Source organism: Giraffa tippelskirchi, chromosome 4 (assembly GCF_054371585.1).
Source record: "Giraffa tippelskirchi isolate mGirTip1 chromosome 4, T2T-mGirTip1v1.2.pri, whole genome shotgun sequence".
Classification (NCBI taxonomy): Eukaryota; Metazoa; Chordata; class Mammalia; order Artiodactyla; family Giraffidae; genus Giraffa; species Giraffa tippelskirchi.
Genome location: NC_137278.1, coordinates 4,906,186 through 4,927,386, shown reverse-complemented (window position 1 = coordinate 4,927,386; position 21,201 = coordinate 4,906,186). Strand labels below are relative to the sequence as shown.

At 43.7% G+C, this 21,201-nt stretch overlaps 1 protein-coding gene and 1 long non-coding RNA gene across 3 annotated transcripts in view; one reads left to right on the top strand and one right to left on the bottom strand.

Moving 5' to 3' along the window:
• Nucleotides 1-21,201, bottom strand: part of MED27 (mediator complex subunit 27) — a 220,080-nt gene that overhangs the window by 90,553 nt on the left and 108,326 nt on the right. The window lies entirely within an intron of this gene.
• Nucleotides 1,409-14,154, top strand: LOC145546783 (uncharacterized). The gene is made up of 4 exons (XR_014083267.1): nucleotides 1,409-1,454; nucleotides 13,395-13,509; nucleotides 13,619-13,694; nucleotides 14,006-14,154. It is a non-coding gene; the product is annotated as an uncharacterized LOC145546783 (long non-coding RNA).

Genomic DNA, 21,201 nt, shown 5'->3' with positions numbered 1-21,201 from the left:
ATGACTGAGCGACTTTCACAAACTCTTCCATAAGACAGATTTAAGAGCCTCTTAGAGTTATGTATAAAAAAGTTGTCATTGTACTTTTACACTGTGGTTTTTACAATATTCTCATGCACTCTCACTTTTCCAACAATACATTCTGGTCATAGTTTAAACGTACTTGAAATTATGCCACATGGTTTGGAGAAATAGTCTCGATCTATTTTCAAGCACAGACTCTGAGAAATAATGAGTTTGTGTTAAATGTACTTTAGGACGTACTTGACTCAATCCAGGTAGGGTGCTGCCCCATGCTCAATTAATACCTGGCTTTAGTACTTCTGAAAACCTTTAATCCAGTTACATGCATTTTCGTAGACTCTCAACACTCTCTTCTTCAGTGAGGAGGTGAGGCCGGATAAAGAATGGAGTAAAATGGTTTTATTTGATGTGGATTTCAAGAAACAGGTTAATGATTTTCACTCCGCAGATGTGTATGACATTTCAGCATTGATTCAAACATGCTTGATTCATCTATTTTGGTTTGTGAGAAAGTTTCCACTCTAAAAACACAACTTTAAAAAACTGAACATGTGTTTTGAAAACCAGTGCTGCACTGACCAGTAAAATATTGAAGCATGCTGTTCAACAAGACCATTTTCAAGCCATACATCACTTTCTGTTTGGGTCCAACCCAACTGTTTCAAAGTTCATTTTTACAGTGTTCAGGGATAATAGCAACCGTATCATTCACAGGAGCCGTGTCCAGTCGATTTCTACAGAGAGTAAATGGAATTTTTCCAAATAGATTAAGTTTTAGTGGAGAGAACACAGAACCCCTGGGGTTGGTATTTCTGAAACAAAATGGCCAGAAATTAAGTTTGGATAATTTCAGGGTATATTTTTCAAGTGTGACTGGCTCAACAGGGGAGGGCTGCCATCTTACACAGGACATTTTAAAGTCTCCAGAAGCAGCAAGCAGAAAAAGATGGGAACAATCAAGACTCTTATATCATGGCAAAAGTATTTCTGATGCCAACAGCTGGGTGAGGCAGGACTCGGTGCCGGCGGCCGGGCCCAGCTCGTCTACCACTGCCAGATGTTAGGCTGTCCCTCATCTGGGACTCTCCCTCAAAGATTTCAAAGCCTCCCACCTGTCTCTCTTGATACCTGAACTTAACTGTATCCACTTTTATGACTATCTTCTGAAAACAAAGATATATTATTCCTAATAAGAAAACAATCTATTTAGTTAACGTTGTGGGCACCAACTCAAGTCCCTGTGCTTTATATTTATAGTTTTCTTCTCTTTCTTTTTCCTCCTGTTTCTTCTCCTGTTATATAAGCATTGGCTCCTGGCTGTTGTTAGAATGTGTGCTGTGTGTTGCCAAACGCGTTACCCTGACAACCCAAAGAAAACGGGCTCTGTGCGAGGGTCTGGGACGTCTGGGAAACTGACAAGAGCCGTACCGGTGAGGCCTGCTCTCATGGTTCCTGGTTCTTGACTGTGTTCCAATTTGTTACGGGGTCAGAAACCAAACGATGACTAAGCGAAGGTGCCCTTCTACGATGCTGGTGACCCACCTGGCACTGAGTCCCTTGGGTATAACCGTGAGGTGATGGAGAAGGCAGCAGAGATGCTGAAAAGAATAAACACATGGGCTCTGGTGAACTTGGGCAAGTAAGTAAATACTGTCTCAGTTTCCTCAACTGCAAATGAGGGTAATGGTTGCACTTAGCTCAGGAGGTTGTTAGGATTAAATAAGGTGTAAAGTACTTGGAAAGGTGCCTGAAACCAGGTAATCAGTAAAAAACCAACAGCTGCCTGTCGTAGTGACAGCGGTATGACAGTGGTGAGGCAGTATCCAGGCCCCGCTGTGCCTCTGTTAATTCCTTCAAGGCCAAGATGGTCGGTGAAAATTTCATCCGTTGAAGCAAGTCATTTGTCAGGCTCACAAACAAAACACCATGGGGATTTTTAATAATATTAAGAACAGGAGGAAGAAGAGGGGAGTTGGCGAGGTGGGAGGGAACAGGGTGGGGATGAGGGGGTAGATTTCGGTCTTGTGATGCTAGTACCCAACCCCGCCTCAACCTCTCTTACTGGAACCTTGCAGCAAGGATGTGCAATTCTCCTAAGATGATGATCTGGTTTAGAAAGTGGAAAGCATAATGTTTAAGCACAAGGGATCAAACTGGTCTGCTTTGATGGAGTCCTTTTCGACACAAGGACATATTAACTATATTTCAAGCTTTCCCACAGCACTATGCTAATGCATGTTCAATGCTACATCCTAAAATCCCACAACCCTTTCAGCAATTCCATTCTCAGTTTTTATTTTAAACTCACTGTATTTACATGACTGTACTTTTCTCAGTAAAGGTTTTTTAAAAGTGAAAGCATATAAACTTACAGATATCATATATGCATTATGAATCTTATTTATCTGGATCTAGCTATCATTTATAGATATCTTCACTTAATGTAAAAAGGGTTTGGGAAGGTGAAAAAAATTCAGATCCCTTAATCTTTTCTTTTGAAAATAAATTATTCATGAAGCTCTCTGCCTCATTCCCAAATGGTTAGGTTTAAACAATTGCTTAAAGTGCTGTTTTTAACTGAAGAACACATTATTCATAAAGCCTGCCGCCCAGGAAACACTTACTTGCTAACTGGTCATTTTCATCTGATCAATGACTTCACAGCGATGAAACAGACCACAGTGGAACGTGCTTGCAGCACAAGGCCAGTGGCATTAAGAGCCTGCCTCCCATAAACAAAGCAAGTTGGTTAATGGTCACTTTATGGTCCACATATTATCCTGAAAATCTATCACAGTGTGGCTTAGTCAACCTTGTCTGAGATGACCCTTGTCTGGGTCCTAAGCACAGTGGGAACCTTCCTGTAACAGGTTAATGGATCAATTTATTTATTTCAAATTTGTTCTTTTCAAGTTGAAAAACCACTCAAGACTTTCCAAGCAATCAGCTCAATAGCCAGAGGGCGAGGCAGTCACACTGGACCTGCTGGTCTCGGCCCTTCTCTGTCATTTACGGTTCCCGGCTCAGTGCTCTGGCTCATGGGCGGCACTGGAGCAGAGTCCAGCAAGACACAGAGCCTGAATTTGTCTCTGCGGGGTCTACATGTCCACCAAAATCTCAGGCTACCTTACGTCGAAAGGTACAGCTGGGTCTCACTTTTTCTTAAACACAAACCCAAAGTTAATAAACAGTCCAAATAACAACAACAACAACAACAACAAAAACTACAAAGGATTCCATTTAAAAGCCTAGACCACCCTCACTTGTATTCTAAAATTTCTCATAAAAAATGTCACTATAACTTTAGATATCACCATCCCTCCTCCCCACAAATCCAGAGGAATTCTCTTTTTAAATTAGCATCTTTCAAACACTAACCCTCCAGCGCAGAGTAACCAAGCATGATGATAATCAGAGATTCGGGAATCTGATGATTCTTGGTAACCATGTCTATCTAGAGGGGCATATGATTCTGACAACTGAGATGAAGAGTGCAATCTTGCTAATCACAAATTTCACATTTTAGGGAAAGGGGAAGTTTTATTTTTCTTGAATTTCAAGTCATGTGCAATAGGGCCAAAAACACAACGCTGTCCCTAACGTAAGCAAGGACAAGTTCTACAATCTCTGACGATTCTTTCTGCTCTTCTAGTACCACTCCTAGTGACGCGGCTGAGAGCAAGAGTGTGGGGTCTCTGTGTCAGTCACCATCCTGCTGCCAGGCAATACTGTACAGTAGACAAGAACCTGGACTCTGGACACTGACTGCCCTAGTTCAAAGCCTCACTCTGACACCAAACAGCTGTGTGACCTTGGCCGAGTCATCTAACCTCTCTGTGCCTCAGTTTCCTCCTGTGTTAAGGAAACATGGTAGTACCAGCTTCACGGGGATCTTGTAAGGATTACATGGCTTATTAAATGCAGAATCCTAAGACCAGAGAGTAAGCGTGGAGTATCTGAATGAATGCTCGCCAGAACTTGACACAGCTCACTCTCCACTAGCTGTGTGGCCCTGGCTCACCTTCTCGCATCCCAGTTTTTCCATCTGTAAAACAAGCAGAATATTTTCCTCACAGTGTGGCTAAGTCACACTGCGTGTAATGAGTGCTGGTACATAACACGTGCTCCATATGCACAGTGATCGGCATCATCGTATCAGGAACTGAACCCTTGCTCACACCATTCTCTACTTCGTGCAAGAATCTTTGTGTCTGAATAAACAATATGCCATACACTTACTCAGGATACAAACCCTGGGCCATTCCAATTTGTGGCTGTTAATCCAAAAATTTCAGAAATGCTTAGTACTACTATTTTTGGAACTGTACTTCAACAAGAAATCTCTCTTAAACGTATCCCCTATGACACCACGGCTGTGAATCAACAAAAAATATGTTCAATGGTTATTTGCAGATGGATAATTGAAAAATTAAACTGAAGTGCATATATATTTTTTTAAGGTATCACTTCTGCTTTCATTATCAGGTTACACTTACAGTGGAGACTCCAACTCAGAAAACACTTGAGTCTCATGACTTATACTGGGAGGTTGGAATGGGTCTTCAGCCAACAAGTGTTTATGATTACAAGAATCCTTGTACTCAGAGCTGAAAGGAAGCCAACCCCTGTACCTTAGTGACGGATGGTATCTAGTGACAGGAAGCGGCAGACCGGGGGTCATGTAATTACTAGCGGCAGAGCTGGGGCAGGGATCTTGCTTTGCTTCTGGCTCCAAGGCCATCTTCCTTCCCACTCTCAGCTCCCCAGTGCAGGCATTCTGTGAATCTAGAGTTTGCACTGTCTTAGACACCAGTTACTATTCTGTGTTCAACCGCAGTATGCTATGTCTACACACACACACACACACCACACACACCACATACACGGCGCAATGAGAGACTCTATAATAGAAATTATAACAGAAAAGTCTTCTTTGCTGGGACACGGTAAAACTAGATTTTAAAATGTTTGATGATACTTAAGTCAGTGTATATCACATTACTATTTTAATATCTTGGATTATTTTTTAGTTTATGTGCCTTCAAAACATTTTAGAGAAATGTTTTTCTTTTAGTTATTCTTCAGGGTAATATAATCATAGTAAAAAGGGTTAGAGCTTTTGGGGAAATTTTCACAGTTCTAGGGTGAGCAGGGAGGGGTGGGGCCTTAAGTGCTCACGATTCACCATCTACTGTCACGGGGCTGCCACTATTCTAGTGCAGTGGGGATTCAGGAGCGAGCAAGAGAGCCCTGACTAATGACCAAAGAAGGAAGAGAAGCTTCCGTTCTGGTGGCAATGGGCATCGCGCACAGAGCTCAAAGTGGATGAGATGGCAGCGTACAGGGGTGGCTGTGTCGAGGGTGGTCAGGAAGGCCTCTGAGGCAGCATTTAACTAGATGGAGCCAGCAAAATTATTAGAATCTCTTTAAATTTCCTCCTGGAAACTAGACAGAGTAACTAGAACAGTGAGAAGTAGATGAAATCTTCAATAAAACTTGATTTTAAAAATTCCCCATGAACCACAGAATACAGGTGGGCAGGACTGCACAGGGTCAACAGCTGTGAGGCTGGGTGGTGGGAGGGAAGAGGGACAACTGAGTGGCCCCAGGGCCACAGATTCCCAAACCACCGGGAAACATCTCCTCCAAAAACAGGGGCCCTACCTGAGCCGGAGCCCTGCAACCTGGGGCTAGGAAATGCTGGCAAACTGAGTGCATCCTCTCAGTGTCTGAGAAAGAAAGATCGCAAACACTCACAGGGGCTCCTCAGGGGCTCAGGAGGGTTGGCCAGTGCTGCCTGGTCCACAGAGCCATCCGGCAAACACTGCACTCAGAAGGCAGTCCCCCTGCTGAGGGCACGCGCTGGGAGTGGTCATCACATGAAGCAGGAATCAAAGCCCCCAAAGGTAGGCGGGTGGGCCATCCAGAGCAAGTGCCAAGTGGCAAATAGCATCAAAAGGCCGGGCAGCCACCCCCTTGAAGGCCTGCACAGCACGGAGCTCGGAGAGGCAGACCAGTGCCTGGGTCCTTTATGAGATGGGGAGGCCACCCTGGCTGCCACGCCCCCCCAGAACAGGAGGTCCGCCCCCCCATCCCCCCCCCAACAGGGACACATTAGAAATGCAATCCTGCTCCACTCAATACAGCAAGAAAAAAAAAGGTAGAGTGAACAGACTAAGCCATGAAAAAGTGACCACAAGCAGATGAAAACTAACCAACTATTTCAAAATGAGCTAAAAGAAATTACGGGAATACAACTAAGAGTTTGAAAGAACAACACGAATCACAAGTTCTCAGGAGCGAGACAGCTGGACAACAAGAGCATATATAATGAGAGCTAACAAATTTCAGGGAAATGTGAGAAATATTCTTTAGAAATCAGACCAAATTGAAAGAAACATCAGAGCAAAGAGACATCACAGAAAGCACAGTAAGAGGGATGGAGGCAAGAAGGAGACAAGTGAGGGATCCAAGAATCCAATGCATCGTGTGGAGCTTGTCTGGATGCTGATTAAAAAAAAAAAAAAAAAAAACCCAACCGTAAAAGGACATTTTCAAGACAACTGGGGAAATGTGAATATGGGTTGAGTGTTACATGGTGTGAGGGAATTACTGTTACTTTTGTTAAGTGTGATAACGACATTGTGATTATAAAATAAATGTCCTTCTTTTGTAGAAACAAGTATTCAGGAGGAAGATGACATGTCAGAGATTTGCTTTCAAGAGTTATACTGGAAACAATTTTTAGAAAAATAATTTTATTTATTTATTCTTGGTTGTGCTGGGTCTTTGTTGCTGTTTCTCCAGTTGTGGAAAACGGGGGCACCTCTCTAGTTGCAGTATGTGGGCTTTTCACTGCGGTGGCTTCTCTTATTGCGGAGAGAAGCCTTGTGCTCATTGTGGAGCACGGGACCTAGAGCACAAGTTCAACAGCTGTGAACATGGGCTTAGCTGCTCCGAGGCATGTGGGATCCTCCAGGATCAGGGATTGAACCCATGTCTCCAGCACTGGCAGGCGGATTCTTTACCACTGAGCCACCAGGGAAGCCCTACAGCAGAAACAATTTTAAACAATGAAAAAAAGGATAAGGAGAGCATGGCTGAATATTGGTGATTCTGGATTTAGGGGACTGTCCCATGGAGTTCATCCTACTATTCTCTTCTTTTACATATATTTGAAACTTTAATGGGGGGAGGGGGCACGTGTCCCTTGATCAGGGAGGGCAGAGCAGGCAGGGAGAAGGAACAGTGCTGAGGCTCAAGGCAGAAATGAACTTGGAGATTTCCAGAAACAAGGAAAAAGCCTGTAGCTGGGGTGGGGTGGGGTGGGGGTACAGCAGGTAAGAGGAGAGAGGTCATGGGGGAGGTCAAGGGGGAAGAGGATGGAGCTGAAGCTACGGAACGAAGCAGGGGCCACATTATGTAGGCCTGGCCTTTGTCGACCCAGAGGAGGCATCTGGAATTTATTCTTAAAGTGATGGGAAGCCACTGCAAGGTCTACTAATTAGGGACAAAGTTGAATTTATGTTGGAAAAACACTGCTCTGTGTAGGGGCAAGAATGGAAGCAGGGAGACTAGTGAGGGGTTTGCAGGACTCCAGGTGTGACTCGGACCTCATCGGTGGTGACAGAGAGAAGGGTGGGGTGTAAAATATGATTTAGAGATACTGCTATTGGACTGGAGTGTGGGGAAAGAAGGAGAGGAGGTGGAGAAAAGACATGTTCATTCCTGGACTGTGGTCATCATAATGATCTCTCTGATTGTAATCTTTCCCCAGAAATGAGAAGAAGATTTCCCAGTTCTCTCTGGCTATCTCTAAACGATGCTCCATGCCAAGGGCCCTCTTTCTCAAAAAGAAATTTTCAAAAGCACTGTCAGATTTAAATCAACATCAGCAGTCTGACTTACACATACCCTGGCTCAGGCCACTCCTTACACATGAAGAATGAGACCAGAAACAGACTACCCAGGTCTGTGACAAAAGAGAGTAGACTGCAAGGCCCTCCACACTCTCACTTTAAAAAAAATCCCTACATTGGCAATTGCTGTCTTCTGCCCAAGCAGTTTGGTTCTAGTACAGATGACTTCTACTTGGATTGTTCACAGACCTAGAGGCTTCACATATAAGAGGTCTGAACCACTGAATACTTATTTAGATACTTTTGGAGGAATGAATACTACAACGATCTGTCCTTTTTCTTGTTAGAGCAAGTCCTCAATACAAAACACTATCGAACAGGCATTAACTCATTCCTCTGTCATACACTGATTCTCAGAAATTCTGCACTGAGAATAGAGGAGAGAAAGTCAAGGAAGGATGCCTGTGCACTCAAGGGAGAAAGAACAGAAATACCCGCAAGGCAGCAAAGAACAGTGAACTCCAGCAATAAGCTCCTCAAAGCCAAATCCTCCTCCTGAGGGCACCAAAGTCTAAGGTGACATACCCATGTCGCCTCTGTGCTGAGTCCTCCTCAGTGCCCAGCACTGGGTGCTGCAGACACAGCTGCTAAGTCGCTTCAGTCGTGTCCGACTCTGTGCGACCCCACAGACGGCAGCCCACCAGGCTCCGTCGTCCCTGGGATTCTCCAGGCAGGAACCCTGGAGGGTTCCGTAAATGAGTAAGCGCGGTCTTCGACTCTAACGGCCCTCCTCCCCGAACGCTTCAAGTCCCTGAGCTGAATGTAGAGAGGCTCCACTAGGAGCAAAGCTCCAGAGGGTACAGGTCAAGAGAAGCCCGGGTGACACACCGGGCAGAACTGGTGTACCACAGAAGCAACAGCCTGACACTGGGCACCCTGCTGAGCCTGTGCCATCCACTCTACTCAGAAAATCAAGAACCAACTAAGCACCAACGTACAACGAGAAGCAGGAAACATATAATGCTATCAGGGCAAGTTTTTCAGGACGAACGTGAAAGAAGTGGGTCATCTCCCAGTCACTAAGTAAAAAGGGACCGTGGGCACAAAGGTTAAGGCCAAGAGGATGAGCTGGATACCAGCCTATCAAGAAGCAAGGGGGCCACAGTGTCTTAAAATTTTCCAGATCTTTATCAGGAAAAGGGTAAACAGCTGCCACTGCCTTAGTGCGAATAAAATGTGGGGACCTTAAGAACATGTACTTCATTGTTGTGAAGCATTTTAAAATGATAAAATTAAGCCTAAATGTATGAAGTAAGAATGTTCAAACACGAGTAATCTAGTATTCACCTGTAAAGGAATTTTAAGAACAGCATGTCATAATAGAATCAACCAGCAAGAATTTAGAAACAAACCTCACGGCTTAAAAAAATTGGGAAGTTTTCCCAAAGAAGACATACAGATGGCCAAGAGGCACATGAAAAGATGTTCAACATCAGTGTCATTAGGGAAATGCAAATCAAAACCATAACAAGATACCATCTATCAGAATGGCTATTATAAAAAAGACAACATATAACAAGTATTCATGAAGATGTGGAGAAAAAGGAACCTTGTTACGCTGTTGCTGAGGATGTAAATTGGTGCAGCCACTGTGGAACAGTGCAGAGGGTCCTCAAAATTCTAAAAATAGAAATACCATATGATCCAGCAATGCCACTCCTGGGTATTGAGCCAAAGAAAATGAAAAACACTAATTAGAAAAGATTTTTGTATTCCTATGTTCGCTCCAGCATAGCTAACAGCCAAAATAGGGAAGCAACTGCTCATCAATAGATGAGTGGATTAAAAGGATATGGTATGTACACACACACATACATGCACACACGCACACACACAGAGAGGAGTATTAGCCATGAAAAAAAAAAAGAAAAAGAAATCTTGCCATTTGGGACAACATGGATGGACCTAGAGGGTATTATGCTAAATGATTTCACTTATCTGAAGACTCTAAAAAAACAACAAACCAAAACAAATGGACAAACAAAAAACAAAAACAAGAGTTACAGATACAGAGAAGAAACAGGCAGTTGCCAGAGGGGAAAGTGGTGGGAGGAGGAGAGATAGGCGAGGGAGATGAAGACACACAAACTTCCAGCTGTGCAACAATGGACTCACAGGTGTGAAATGTACAGTGGGGAGAGTACCTTTTCATGGTGACATTCTGCAACTACAACTATAGTGGTGATCATTTTGAAATGTATAGAAATATCAAATCACTACGCTGTGTAACAGGAACTAATTGTGCTATAGATCAACCATACTTAAAAAATAAACTTACAGAAAAAGAGATCAGATTTATGGTTACCAGAGCAGGGGTTGGGGGAGAGAGAATTGGATGAAGGTGGTCAAAAGGTACGAACTTCCAGTTATAAGATAAATATTATGGATGTAGTGTAGAACATAATAAACATAATTAACACGGCTGTATGTTATATATATGAAACTAGTTAAAAGAGTAAATCTTGAGAGTTCTCATCACAAGGAAAAAAATTTTTTTCTCTTTCCTTAATTTTGTATCTATATGCGATGATGGATGTTCACTAAAGTTACTATGATAATCATTTCATGGTTGTGGGTAAGTCAAATCACTATGCTATACACCTTAAATTTACAAAATGGTGTATGTCAGTTACATCTCAATAAAACAGGGAAAGAAAAAGATTTAAGAATTTTCTTCCAAAACTGATGATATATTTTTCTATATTAAAATGCACAGAAAGTAATTACTATTGCAGAAACAATTTAACGAATCAGCAACAACCTTCATGGGAGTTCCCTGGTGACCCAGTGGTTCAGACTTGGCACTGTCACTACCAGGGCTTCCATAATGATCTGTTCACTCCCTCTCTCTTTCTCATGTCAGACATCATTCCCCGTGGGAGGGTAAATCCTAAGTGGTCTGACTCTAACCACGTAAGGTTCCAGGTCCCTGGGCAGTGACCTAGATGCCAGGGGGCATTTGTATGACCTGTGACCTTTTGGCCAGTGAGACTTGTGGTGAAATCAGCTGCGGGGCTTCTGGGAAAGGTCTCCTTTTTCCTAACAGGAGGTGCCAGAATAGGGAGGCCCACCTCCATCGTGCCTTCACCTTGTCTGCAGCTGTCTTGCACCCGTGAAGGGAGACAGCCATGGACAAGGTCAACAGGCTGAGAAGGCAGTCTGGAAGGATAATATCCACCTGCTACTGAATTACTATGTTTCACTGGATTCCAAGATACACACATTTAATTTAATCCCCCACATTTAATTATCTCTCAAACCAGATGTCTTTTATTCAGTAGTATGTCATAGTTTAATTGGCAGAGATGATTGTCTTTCAGTGGAATGTAAAATGAGGGTACATTTTACCATTGGTGACATCCTAGATTTGATTAAATACAGTACACCACAAGTGGGCTCCCCAAGGGGCGCCTGTCAATGCAGGAGATGCAAGAGATTTGGGTTTGATCCCTGGGTTGGGAAGATCCCCTGGAAGAGGAAATGGCAACCCATTCCACTATTTTTGCCTAGAAAATCCCATGGACAGAGTAGCCTGGCAGGTTACAGTACATGAGGCCGCAAAGAGTCGGACACGCAAATACATGAGCAAATACGCACACACGCCACAGTACACTGCCCAGAGCTACTCCATCTTAGGACCTTTTATAATGAACTGTCCTTTGATAAACAGACTGTCCTACTGCTTAGGTTAGTTCACTAGGGTTTCTGATACTTGTGGAGAAGGTACCAGGTGTAACTGATGTACAACTGTCCCTTCGTAGCCACAGAGGGCTGGTTTTAGGATCTCCTCAGAAACCAAAATCTGCAGGTGTTCAAATCTCTGATGCAAAATGGTGTGGTATATGCCGACAACCGCCTCGCATCCTCCTGTGTACCTGAAACCATCTCTAGATTACTTAATACCTAATACAATAAAAATGCTATGTAAATAGTTGGAAATACAATGTAAACGTTAGGTTTGCTTTAGGGAACCTTCTAGGATTTTTTTTTCCCCTCTGAATATTTCCAGTCCCCAGTTGGTTGAATCTGCAGATGCAGAGGGCTGACGGTACAGATCAAACAGGAATGACCTGCGGCTCCTGGGTGGTACCGAGTCCATACACTGATTTCCATTCTTTTCCACCTGTACTACCACTAGGCTAGCTTGTTAACCACCCCATTCAATCAGGATGTGTGATTATCTCTAACCATGTAGACAAGGTTTTGTTTTTTTTTTTTACAGTAAGGAGGGGCCTTAGAAATTGTCGAATTTACTTATCTCATTTAAAAAGTGAGAAAACTCGGGCCCAAAAGGAAGTGAGCTGTCCAAAGACGCAGGGCCTGTCAATGACAGAATCTGAGAGTCCTGACTGTGATCCAGGATGCCTGGCACACCCACTGGGGCCTGCTGTGCCCACATGCCCAAAGGTGTAGTGCAGAAGAATGGGGGTTGACCCAAGCAGTGTTTTACTGTAAATTCGTGTCCCAGCTCATCTCCCGGGCACTACTGCTGCACTGCGGGCTTCTCACCGTGTCAGCTGTGTTCCCAGGATCATCCTCCATTTGTCCCTCCAATAGTCGCTTCCTCGAGGCTGGTTTCCTGCTATCTCGCCCGTTTTCCATCAGTTCAGAAGGGCACCTAGATTTCTTTAAAGGCCAGCTAGGGAGAGCTGTGAGATTCAGGTATAGAAACTTGGAGGAGAGGGGGTGATCAGTGGGACCTAAGTGATTTTCTGTCTGAGACGCTTGGTTCTAAGTTCAACTCTCATCTATTTTCATGCTGACCTTTAAGCCAATGTAAAAAGCCATAAAAAGAAACTTAATTACTTTGCAGTCATTTGTAAAACTTGTTTTGGTTACTGTTATTTATTTTTTATCCTTTAAATATGTGAGCTGGAGAAGGTTTGCTGAATACTCAAGTAAGTTTTTGTAGTATCTTGGAGCCACTATTTTTTAAAAGGAACATGTTCCCCATTTTATCACTGAATAAATGGCAGGTTAGTTTCACACCTCTACTATGAGAGGTTCACCTAATTTTTAGTATTGTAAGCAGTCACCCCTCTGTGTTACAAAGAGTACATAGGAATGTGGTCAGTGGCCCATCAAGACCACGTCACTTTTCCTTTAAGCTTGCTGGTCAACCCCGTTGCTTATTAATTCCTCCAACAGACAGTTCAGTTCAGTTCAGTCGCTCAGTCGTGTCCGACTCTTTGCGACCCCATGAATTGCAGCACGCCAGGCCTCTCTGTCCATCACCAACTCCCGGAGTCTACCTAAACCCATGTCCATCGAGTCGGTGATGCCATCCAACCATCTCATCCTCTGTCGTCCCCTTCTCCTCCCGCCCTCAATCCTACCCAGCATTAGGGTCTTTTCCAATGAGTCAACCCTTCGCATGAGGTGGCCAAAGTATTGGAGTTTCAGCTTCAACATCAGACCTTCCAATGAACACCCAGGATTGATCTCTTTTAGGATGGATTGATTGGATCCCAACAGACAGTGGGCAGAAGCAAAGACAAGTTTTGCTACATGCTATTGCTGCAGCAAAGAGTGGGACTCATGAAGGTGGTCGTGTCCCAGGTCTCAGGCAAGTCTCTGGGATGGGCTGCCAACTGTGGGTTCCTGGCTTCGCATAAGAAAGAAAGAACCACAGTAAAGTGAAACCAGGCTTATTTGGGGAAATGTACATTTCACAGACAGAATGTGGTACGTGTCAGAAAGTGAGAGCAGCCCTGGGAAAATCACTCCACAGACTGTGAGCCATCTCAGAAGGTGAGAGATCCGGAAATATGGGGTGGTTAGCTCTCAATGGCTGGGTGATTTCATAGGCTAATGAGTGGGAGGATTATTCCAACTATTTGGGGGAAAGGGTGGAGATTTTCAGGAATTGGGTCATTGCCCACTTTCTGACCTTTTATCTTTGACAGCCTTGGAACTGTCATGGTGCCTGTGGGTGTGTCATTTAGCCTAAGATAATGTATTATAACGAGCATATTAATGAGGCTCAAGGTCTAGTGGAAGTGGATTTGTCTGCCATCCTGGATCTAGTTGATTCTAACCAGTTTATGTCATGTCCTCAATAGCTGTGTCCTGCCCACTTCCTGTCTCCCTAGAACACCGAGGAAAGAATGAAAGAGAACAAAGGAAACCAAAATGACTACAAGAAAGTACAAGCTTGATAAAAAAAATCCTGAGTTCTCATCCAGTTGCTGATGCTAAAAGTTCGAGCAAATATTTCTTTGTTATTGTTGTTCAGTCACTAAGTCTGTTTGACTCTTTGTGACCCCATAGGTGCAGCACGCCAGGCTTCCCTGTCCTTCACTATCTCCCAGTGTTCATTGAGTTGATGATGCCATCCAACCATCTCATCCTCTGTCACTCCCTTCTCCCTCTGCCCTCCATCTTTCCCAGTATGAGGGTCTTGGTTTCAGTTTAAAAGTAGCTGTGTCTAGAGTCATTCATTTTTAAACCAACGTTTACCATATCCTGAACAATTACGAGCACGGGGGGCACAAAGGTGAACATGATGCAATTCCTGCCCTCAAAGAGTTCACAGTATAGAGAGGCAAGGAGAAACACTGACACAGAACAACGGACAGGATAAGGAATCACACAGACAAGAAACACGGCGGCACGACGAGGATATAGGTGTCTTGGGAATCAACTGGGTGCAATGGACAGGAAGTCACTAAAACTAAAGGAAAATAGGGCATTCATTGGCAGGACACCCAAATAACAGGAAAGCTGCCAGTGCTCCAAGTGAGAAGGCCTAGGAACTGAGAGGCTGCTAAGGATCTAGGCAGCAGCTCCATCTCTGTCTCAGGGCCAACAACCACCCCACTCAGCAGGGTCTGTGATGGAAGAGTGAGGTGTGAGGTTGGCAGCTCCTCTAGGAAGGGGCATGAGGGCTGAGCAATGGGTGGAGGCAATAACTGTCTCACCCAGGAGACAGAAGGTTCTATTAGGACCTGAGTTATATTATAGAGACGAGTTAAAAGAGATCTTAGAACTGTATTTGTTCAACTTCTCTTAGTCAGAAGTGAAGAATTGGGGGTAAATTCAAGTCTTGTGGGCCCAAGGTCACCAGCTAAATTCAAAGAGCCCAGAAAGGACCAGCTTCTGGGCTCTCACTCAGCCTAGGAATGTAACACACCCCTGCTCTAAAACGCTATGATGCCAGATTCAGTTATTTCCCCATTATCCTAATCAGTTGATAAGTTATGAGCTTAAAATCAAAGACCGAGAGAGAGAGAGAGGAAAAAAAAAGACAAAAATGAAGATAGACATTGGGCAGGGGGGGATATTAGGTTATTTTAATACTGGGATAAGTGACAGGATTAATCCCAGGTTCCTGAATACTAGTCTGAAACCAACTGTGAACAAATGTTATCACTAATTCAACCTCCCATTACTGACAAGCCTTGCCAATGAATTAAAACCAATCCTGCTGGGAAAAACAAGGCAATCTAGGCAAGTGAGCAAAGAAATACCTTCAAAGTCTGTTTTCTTCCTTGATAAGCTGAAGTTTTGACCAATTTGCCTCATCCCTTGCTTTAAAAAAAAAAAAAACTGTAAATACAAACTTTACAGTGATTATATAAATAGCTACCAAAAGACATCCAACCAAATAACAAATGAGCACAGCAATAAACTAAGCTGGTTATGAATGTATCCACAATGCTATTACCTAATCAGGAAAGACTGGAAAACAGATCATTATGCTTTAAGAACACTGTAATTATAAGAGAGACCTTCCCCTTTTTGCTCTCCCAAACCCCAATCACAACACAGTCATTTCAAGATTCAACTTGCAGGAGCTCCATTTAAACAGGAAAAGCACTAATTGGGACTCTAGCAGCAGCTGTACTACTTTGATGTCAGTTGCAAGGATGAACTTCAGCAGAATTCTTTATGGCCCTGCCAAGCCAGAGTCAGGAAGGTTGTTAACCCTCAGGCCGCTCGTTATTCCATCATGGTTTCTTAGACCTTATTCATTCAGAAGCTGCTTCGCAGGAAAGTCTCTCACGTGACACACCCTCTGACAGGGGTCTCTGCTCTGCGAGGATCACACAGTAGTCAGGTGGCAAATGAGTAAGTCTGTCCAGTAAGGAAGCGACAGCTCTAGGACCCAAGGCAGTCAGGTCAAAGCCTGGCTTCTTGGAAGGACTGTACTGAAAGCTGGAAAATGTGGTCTCCATTTGCCCTGACTGCTGTAGCCTTACATAGTCTTTCTGGGTCTTATTTTCCTTGACTGTAAAAGTGAGTTGGTCAGTTATGGGGATGGACAGTGCTGTATGATAATGTACATGTACTTAATACCAATCAACGGTACACTTAAAACTGGTTAGGAAGATAAATTTTAGTTTATGTGTATTTTAACACAATTCTTAAAAAAGAGAAAGATCAAAAAAATAGTAATTTGGTTCAGATAATTGCTAAGGCCTGTTTCAAATCCTTAAAAACCTCAATTAGGGCCACGTGATTTATCCAACCCACCCATACACCAGACCAACGTGCTCTGCTGCTGGCCCCTGAAGAAAGTCTCTCCCCCTCCCTGGGAGCTTCGTACTGGTCTCCTGTGGGCATTCTGGGACCCACTCCACCCTTCAGCTCCCCAAGAGTCACGGGCTGTTCCAGGAAGGACCTAAGCCATCTCAAAAATGAATGTTCCTAACCAAAAATGTTAAATTTTAATTTAAAAATAATTAGAAAAATAGGTGAATTGGTCATTATTGAAGGATGCTAGAGAATCAACTTTATTTTGAAAACAAATGAATACATGGAAATCAAGCATTTACTCTGCCTCTTATATAACCTGCACCAATCTATCTCAGAGTCAGAAAAATCACCTGGAGAAGGAAATGGCAACCCACTCCAGTATTCTTGCCTGGAAAATTACATGGACAGAGGAGCCTGGCAGGCTGCGGTTCATGGGGCCACAGAGAGTCAGACACGACTGAGCAACTGAGCACACGTGAACACACTGGCTAACTAAACAGTTGATACGGCAGAGGTTGTCTTTATAGAAGCATTCCAGCCAACAGATGAACAGGGAATGAGAGTATTAACATATCACCACTCTGTGCCCTAATGAATCTGGACACGGAGCACAAACAGCTGCTAACGTCATCAAAAAAGAGAGACAACCACACATTTTGTGCCTCCTGACAGAAGACAATGCCATAGATGAAGCAGCCTTAACAAGCAAATCAAACACGGCTGACCAAGGTTCTTGATCCAACTGCCAATCTATACAGTGCATAGAGGATACAGATACATATATTATCTATACAGATATTTTACAGAGGATAGAGAAACATGATCAAGGAAACCACAGGGATGCAATCAGCAAAATCCAGACCACGGGAAACCGTAGGATAAACAACCTGGTCTCTTCAACACCAGCAACAAAACTGTGAGAAGGAAGAAAGGAAGGAGAGAGAGAATGGAGAAAGAACTACAGACTGAAACACACACACACAAAAGACACATCAACCAATCACAAGTTGTGGATTTTATGTGGCTCCCAATTCAGATGAATTGTTAAATGACAACAACAAAATCTGTGACACTTATGAAACAACTGGAAATTTGGACACTGGACGCTGGGAGTTACAGAACTATTCTTAGTTTTATTTTAAATAAGACAACAGGTTTGTTGTTTTTTTAAGACTTTATGTATCTCTATACTTTGAAGATATACACTATGGAGAAAATGATATGTCTTAGATTGCTTCAAAATAATACGAGGCTGCTGGGGTCACACTTGAGTTAATTACAATTACCTCTACTTTTGTGTATGTTTGAAATTCTCCATTAAAAAGTTTTTTTTTTTTTTAAATAACACTAACAAAATTATTGAGGAAGAATTGGTAGAGGACAGATAATTTTCAGGGCAGTGAAACTATTCCGTGTGATACTATAATAGTGGACACATGTCATTATACATTTGTCAAAACCCACAGGATATACAACACCAAGATTGAACTCTTTATAAACTATGGATTTGGGGTGATAATGAGGTGTCAGTCTAGTTTCTTCCATTCTGACAAACGTACCTGTCTGGAGGGGGACAGGAAGTATGTGGGAACTCTCTATACTTCTTGCTCAGTTTTGCTGTGAACCTAACACTGCTATGAGAAAATTAAGTTGATTAAAATAATAATAATAATAAAAGACTGTTTCAGGCGTGGTTCCACGTGACCCTCCGAACCCACAGTACTAGCCTGCACTGGAGCTCAAACGGGCTGCTCTTTAGAACAATCACAGGTCTGGATGAGCCACCTCAAGGGGGCCCAGCATTCAGCTTTCAGTTTTATATATAAAGAACTTTCAGCAAAGAAAATTCTATTGCTTTTAATATAACTAGATCATATCTACCCTTTCCCCCACAATCCATGCACACCACAAAACCCTAAAATTTATGGCTTTGTGGTGTGCACGGATTGTTTATATCACAAAACCCTAAAAATCACATCAAAGAGCCCTACACACAGAAATGAATTACAACCCCAAGCTCTACATGCACTGGATCGCTGAGCAACAGCGACGCGGCGACAATCTGGGGCATGAGCCTGAACGGAAAGTGATGCCCGCAGAGGTGACGGCTGTCAGCAGCGTCTCTTGCTTGTTCAGTTTCCCTCCCCACCCAGGCCTTGGGCCCCAGGCACTCCCCTGGGTGTCCTCTGGCTCTCTGGTGGCGGAGGCCTGGAGACTGTGGACACCCGATCAAGGTCAAACAAAGGGACCCAGCACCTTCCTCTCGGCCCCCGGAGGCTGTGGACACCCGATCGAGGTCAAACAAAGGGACCCAGCACCTTCCTCTCGGCCCCGTCGTTTTAAAGAATGACATCAGACCAACCAATGAATTAAGACAGATAAGATCCAGGGCATCTTGGGAATCTCTGGTTTTAAACAGATTAGGAAGTTTAACAAATGCTTGTGTATTTTCCTTCCTGCATTAGAGGCATACAATAATATGAGGAGATGCTTGGTTTATTCAATTAAGCTGTGTTACTTACTTGCTGCTGCTAAGTCGCTTCAGTCGTGTCCGACTCTGTGCGACCCCATAGACGGCAGCCCACCAGGCTCCACCGTCCCTGGGATTCTCCAGGCAAGAATACTGGAGTGGGTTGCCATTTCCTTCTCCAGTGCATGAAAGGGAAAAGTGAAAGTGAAGTTGCTCAGTCGTATCCGACTCTTAGCGACCCCATGGACTGCAGCTTACCAGGCTCCTCCGTTCATGGGATTTTCCAGGCAAGAGTACTGGAGTGGGGTGCCATTGCCTTCTCCAGTTACTTACTTGCTACTAAAATGTAAAAACTGTTCTTTAAAAAATCCTGGATTTTAGTATTGAAACAAGATCACTGAGGGAACCCTGGGCTTCTTGCTATCTGCTACCCCCGCCCAGTGCCTGGGACACAGTAGTTACTCAAGGAAGAAAGAAGTGGAGCTTTGGTAAGCAAAGCCTGCTTATCAAGTGACACCCCCAGGGAAACACACCTCCCTCAGTGGTCCAACCCCTTATCCCAGAATACTCCTCACCTTCAAACAGGGTTCTCTGCGCTAGACCCTGCTACCTACCTCCTTGCAGAGTAACACCTGGCCCTAGAAGACAGAGGGACGGAAGAATGGATAGACAGACCATAAAATCTACCCCACCCACAGGATTCTCTAGGATCCTTTTTCTCAGAACCTTAAGCTACTGGGTCTGCCCAAATTGACATTTCAACTTTTTATTGAAAACATAATAAAGCTATATGGATCTCCATTTCAGAATCCCAGCTCAAACTATAACTATTTCTTTAAATGACTTTTGATCTGCAAATTGCCAAAAGTACAAACACATCACTAACAAGAAAATCGCTGTTTCTTGCGGGGAGGCAGATGTACAAAACGGCCTTTAACAAGTGGGCAGAGGGGAGAGGAGAGAAATCGAGCTGCTGCCTAACAAGAGCCATAGCACAAAACTGCTTTTGAAATGAACCAGCCACCTAATTCATTAAATATCAAATGCCGGATCGGGCAAAAATTTCCTCTCATTCAGAGGCACACCTGATTTTGACCCCCAAACACAGACTACTGCAATCAGCAGAAGACTGCGCGGATTAAGAGATTTTAGTGTTTGCGAGAGCTGGAAAGACCCTGGCAGGCACCAGCTCCCGTTACACAGTAAGCTATTTCATGGGTCGGCACTGTGTCTTTCCATAAAACAAATGGGACCTTAGGGCAAAAAGGTACGGGGTACAAAATAATACATCACTCTTCACTTATCAGGAAGAGACTGACAGGAGACGGTTCTGCTTCCCAATTAATTCCTAAAAATCAGTGCACAATATTCAATCATTTTGTGAACTTTGCTCTTCTTGGAAACTCTCTCTTGAAAATGGGTTTTGACTGTTTGGTGGAAAAGCAGTATAGAAACATGAGCCTGCCTAGTACCATTGTTTCAAAAAGGCATAAGAGATGCTGAGCTTTAACTAGTTCACTGCTGTTAAGTAGAACCTTCTTAGTTCAGTGAATTCTGACACTTTTGGCAGGAGACAGCATTCAGCAAAGATACAATTTAATTCCTTGTTACTGGGAGAAACAGTTCAATGGAGCATATTAGGAAATAAAACCCTGGAGGAAAAGTTTCAGTCACCTAAATTGTTTGACAGAATCTGCACATTTTAAAGGATTAAATTCCAGGTTTTCACCAGAAGTCAGCATAGCTTATTATTTTTTTTTGGGGGGGGTGCTATTATAAATGGAATTGTTTTGTTTTCTGGTTGTTAATTGCTAGTGTATAGAAATACAACTGATTTGTATTGATTTTATACCCTGCGACTTTGCTGAATTTGTTTACGAGCTCTAATTACTATTAACAAGTGACCCTTGCTCTAATCCACACTTACTTTCATCCAGATTTAATTGCTGAAGAAATCAAGCAGCTGGGACTTGCCCAAGGTTCTACCGCCTCTTACACCCGAGCTTACGCTCAGCTCAGTGCTCCAGCTAACCCCCTTAACTGAACCCGGTTCTTCCCAGTGTAACATACGCACACAAATTCCAGTGAGTTCCCTCTACAAAGCCTTCTGTCCCTCCCGCCAACCTTCCTGTCTCCACCTCCTGACTGCCTTCTTTGAACCATCATCTCGAGCCCAGCTGGGCTCCTACCCCAACCCTGGCCCTCAGCTCTGGCCGCCTGCCTGCAGAGAGACCTCTCAATAAATGAAACCAGCAGACCCTTGACTCACACCCTCCTGTCTGGAGCAGAGAACCACTGGGGGCATCCACC